Consider the following 5,342-nt stretch of genomic DNA (forward strand, 5'->3'; position numbering starts at 1 on the left):
GCCTGAAGGGGGTTTTATAGATACAGAGGAGAAAATGGCGGGAAAGAATAACTGCGGTATGGCGGGAAAGGGTTGGCGGGAAGGGATTGGCGGGCAAATAAGGCGGGAAGGGATTGGCGGGAAAATAAGGCGGGAACGGATTGGCGGGAAAATAAGGCAGGAAGGGGTTGGCGGGAAACGGGTGGCGGGAAGGGGTGGGCGGGAAACGGGTGGCAACAAAATACAATTCAGCATGAGCCATGCAACTTCGGCCTAGGGATGACCAAAAAGTGACTTTTCGGCCTAGACTTGACCAAAAAGTCTATTTCGGTCTAAGTGTGGCCGAAAAGTACTACTTTGGCCTAGCTCTGGCCAAAAAGTACTACTTCGGCCTAGCTCTGGCCGAAAAGTACTGCTTCGGCCTAGCTGTGGCCGAAAAGTACTATTTCGGCCTAGCTGTGGCCGAAAAGTACTACTTCGGCCAAAGAATGGCCGACGGGCTACTAGTTTTGGTTTTTTTACATTACGTCCTATAGTTTCCGAAATTGCTACAAAAAACATGATAGTTTTGAAAAAAAATCCTCCATACTACTCTTGATAACACATATTCTACATACTCCCACAAGTCTTAAAGAAATGTTCAAGCCACCGCTTCATAGTATGTTCATAAATGCACAATCAATATTTAGTTTCAAAGAGAAGTATGTATGAATGTTTCTTTTTCAGAACAAAAAAAATCATATACTTCCGATTAAAAGAATACACAAACTCCTTACTAAAAACTATAAATATACTCCATACTACAACAAAGAGTATGGACACTTTCTCCATACTAAAAAGAACACTATATACTTACATACTAAACATTACTTTTTGACGAGCATGGAGTTGTATGCCAAAATATTTTCTTGATATGTTTATACTCCTTACTCCAGTTTAATGCTAATACTCCATACTTCATACTCCAATTTTATTTTAACACTCCATACTTCATACTACAATAATTATATGTTAATACTCCAACTATACAGGATAATGCTCCATGCGGTTAAAAAAAGCAATATATTTGTATTATTTTTTATAAAATCTAATGCTCACACTATATACTCTATACTGGAGTACCTATTTCAAATGAAAATGACGTACATACTTAGACTATTTTTCTTTTTGCCTACACATAATAAAAAAAAACAGCGTTACATTTCATGTGCCTATCTGAAGGATAATTACTTACTTGTACGTAGCCAGGAATTAAGGAGGGAGTTGAACCAACCGATCACTTGCCGGATTATTTTATTTGAAAAATAGACAGGTTGTCTATCGGATTCTGCAGCACCCGTTAGTTAACCCAGATCTATATAACTGGCTGATTACTAATACTACGGTGAGGGACTCGTGGAGGCTAAACAACTAGGTGGTAACTACCACTACTTGTAGATAAAATTTGTCCTATATATATATATATATATATATATATATATATATATATATATATATATGGAAAATCCATCCTACCACCCGGTGGTAGTTACCCCACATATATATATATATATATATATATATAGTTGAGAAAAGCTTACCTTTCTTTCATTTTTCGAAGGCGGCGACCCCCTCTCTTCTTTTTAGGCTCGGAGTATGGTACAGAAGTGGTTTTGGAAGCTTTGCAGGAGGTGGTTCCTGCCACTTCTCGATCTTCTTGCGGATTTCTTCTAACAAGTTGCGACCAGCTTTTCCAGTTGGATCACCTCTAATCGAATTGATTCTTGCTGCTAGAGTCGACTTTGCAGCTATAAGCCTGCAAGCACGGGTCCTCGGGGCTGGAGGGGTGCTCTGAAATACTTTGGTTTGTTCAAGATAGCCAACACGAAACTGAGAGATGTGGCAGTAGAAAATCCAGTAAGGTTTTCTTCTTTCCTCCAAGTAACTGAACATTGCAAGCAGGCATTTTTGCCAGTGCTCCCAAACCACCAGCAATCCCCATCAGTTTAGCAGCAACAGCACTGCCAACAATGCCAGAAAGGTTTGGTGCGATGTAACCCATTCTACCCTCAACAAAATCAAGCACCTTCTTCTTTGCAGCATCAAGATTAAGGGCTCTGTAACATGCTTCAATGGTTTTTACCAAATTCTCCTCAGAAAGAGGCTTCCCACTAGTTGTCAACGCTGTTACAGAGACAACCATTATAACTGCAGAAGGTAAAAGCCCTTCCAGATCTACTAGTGTTGAATCCATCTCATTGGCGATCTTCTTAACAACATGGGCATAATCAATCGGATGATGAACAAGGGATTCCAGTTCAGGAAACTTCAGCCGATACTTATCACGTATGAAATTATGGACTATAATGAGTTCATTCTCAATATCTACTGATAAAGCATTGCAATCTACAATGAGCTGGTACTCTGGATCCTCCTCCAGGATGAACCCTTGATTAGACAAATCTGTGCCTTTCTCAAGCGCTCCTTCGACTTTCTGCACGCAGCAAATGGACCTGTATATTAATGTATTGTCATGCATGCGGTGAGTCAAAGATTTTTTTTAGACTAAAGATGAACAACGCCGCATGCCCTATGGACTCAAATCGCAGCCCTATGAACTCAAATTGAATGGAAGCATATTTTCCACATAAATCATTTGTAACATTGAGCGAGAACTGAGCGATACAGCACGAGTGTGCATGCTGTGTCACTGCAGAACCTGCATTTAAGGCCTAGCCTTTGCAGGTGACTCAGGTTGTCTTATAATATTAAAAAGCTCTCCAGGGACTAATCCCTGGTTGGTCTATTTCTTTCTTTTTGCACACTAAACATACTAAAATATCTCTCCATTTGCACCCTAAGAACATTTAAAGTTCTATTTGGGAATCAGACATGAAAAGAACAATCAACTGAGTGTTTCTCCAAAATCCATACAATATGTGCCATTTAAGATTTCTTTCAAACTAGCAAACCCTGTTTTGGTGAAAACATTGTGCAGCATCTTATAACTGACTGATTACCCTAACCGCACAAATAAGGTTTTATTTTTTACCAGATATAAACATAGATCTATGCAAGAGAGAAAGGTATAAGGTTACAAGATTTACGAGTTTGATCACATACTTGCATTATGTCAATATAACGTTGTGTCTTATGTAGTTTTGAGACACTGTCAAGATCGTCATAATTAAGAGACTCGAGGTCAGGCATATCATCGTCACCATCCTCATCCACACCCACTGCCTCAGCGTTGTCTTCTTCCTGAAATTTGACAACTGATTAAGGAATTGCCAAGAAATATATCCTTCTAAAACATGGTTACGCAGTAGACACAGTAATCAACTCACGGGATAGGCTCCACCAAGTCGCTATACCTGGCCATCGCCCCTTCCTCTGCCCCCCTCCCCCTTTCGATGGTGTGGTCCATCCGCCTGCCCCTGAAAAGCCGCATCTTCATGTGGCAATGGATCCACGGCCGGGTCCCGTCCGGGGTGGAGGTGCGCAAGCGAAATGGCCCGGGTTCGGGCGTCTGCCCACTCTGTGGGGTTCCCGAAGACTCGAACCACATTTTCTTCTCCTGTGTTTCCGCTCAGTTCCTCTGGAGCTGTTTTCGCGAAGTGGTCGGTGGAGATTGGTGTCACACCAACTTCCCGGACTTATTTGCCGAACTCCAGTTGTCCCCCGCGACTTCTCGCCACATTAGGTGGCTTGAGATTGGGGTCCTCGCCTAGACCCTCTGGACTGTCCGCAATAAGCTAGTGATTCAGCGCACTCCTCTTCGTCGGGCTACTGACGCTCTTTTCAAACTCTCGGGTTTCTTGCAGCTTTGGCGGCCGCTTAGCCGCCCCCTGGATTGCGACGCCATCTCAGCCTTCATCGCCGACCTCCGATCGATGGCCGTCCGCCTGTCGCCGCCGCCCCCGCCGCCTCCGCCGGAGCCAGACTAGGCGATTTCTTCGTCCGGCGTGTTCTGTCCTTTTTCTTTTCTGGGCTTGTTGAGCTGTGCCCTCAGCAGAACCTATGTACTTTATTGTGAGACTTGGGTGTGTGTGTGTGGACTTGATTATGTATCTGTGCTCTCTGGCGGTTTGCTTTATTTATAAAGCGGGGCGAAAGCCTTTTTCGGTAAAGTTCGTCAAGATCGGCCAAGAAGGAATCAGCGAGGTTTGCCTATGAAATGGCACCATTTAGACACACCATGAGATCACTTGCCAAAAATAAATTGCAAATTCAAGATTGCTTAGCTGCTTAACAGGAGGTGAAATGAACTCACCATTATCTCGTCCCAAGTCTTCACCTCGGCAGGCTACACCTATAAGAGAAGTTATTGAAGAGGACGATCAGCTCAAAATCACAACAAATATATAGTGCCCTGATAGGCACTCAATGTTCAAAAAGCGGAAAGCATAAGTGAAGCAGAAGGCCACAGCTTAGAGCAATGGGTGCTTAACCTTTTTTTAAAAATTGGCTATATACACAGGAAAATAGAAAACATGGCACATGGGTAATTGACATAGCATCTAAAATACAGTTCACACCATAGCAAATACACATCAGGTTCACACAGCAAGCAAAATAACAACTAAAATGCAGTTCAGTTCAAATAATCATAACCTAATAGAGATCATGTGGCCAGAATTTTGCCAGAATATGAAGGAAATAGTTCCCAAGTCTAATAATAAGATAAATGGCATATTGCCATTATTGCACAAGCAGACAAACAAAAGTAGTTCAAAAACAGCCAAATTCTGGCCAAATTTAAGAAAAACTAACAAGGAACCATGGCATGTACAATTCGAAAAAAAAAAATCAATACAGGAAGTATCAATTCATCACATAAAACTATCCTGTACAAAACAAGAGAGAGAGAGAGAGAGAGAGAGAGAGAGAGAGAGGCCTGCAGAGGAGGAGCGGCGGTGGAGGAAGGGCGGAGGTCTGGTCGGCGGCGCTGGCGGGCTGCTCGGGGGCAGGGACAGGGGAGTTGGCGCCAGAGGAAGGGGTAGGCCGGAAGGGCGGCGCGCCGCTGACAGCCCGGCCAGAAGGGGGCCGCGGGCTGGAACCCTACCCGTCACGGAGAGGTCGCTCGATTTCTCTGGTTTTTCCTCTGTTATTTCTCTGTTCGAGGAGTCGCCCGGGGACCGGATGATTTGCCCCAATTTATAAGGGGTTTGATGATTTGATCAAGATTGTTTCAATAATCAGTGGCCCCGGCCCACCTGATAGCCTCTCTGGTGGCAAATTATCAAGACGGCATTCAGTTTAGAAGATTTTCGTAGGAACATACATTCGGTTTATAGAAAATGCGTATAGGAATTTCGTAGGAATACTATTCATTTTCGGTGTTTTTGAAGAAAACTACACATCCGCTCAAAGCTCGTTTTGCG

General features: G+C 43.3%; 1 pseudogene; it reads right to left on the bottom strand.

Annotated features, from left to right (window-relative positions):
• LOC119363835 overlaps positions 1-5,066 on the bottom strand; it is a 10,589-nt pseudogene extending 5,523 nt beyond the window's left edge.
• Positions 5,067-5,342: the final 276 nt, after the last annotated feature.

This window comes from Triticum dicoccoides, chromosome 2B (genome assembly GCF_002162155.2).
Source record: "Triticum dicoccoides isolate Atlit2015 ecotype Zavitan chromosome 2B, WEW_v2.0, whole genome shotgun sequence".
Lineage (NCBI taxonomy): Eukaryota > Viridiplantae > Streptophyta > Magnoliopsida > Poales > Poaceae > Triticum > Triticum dicoccoides.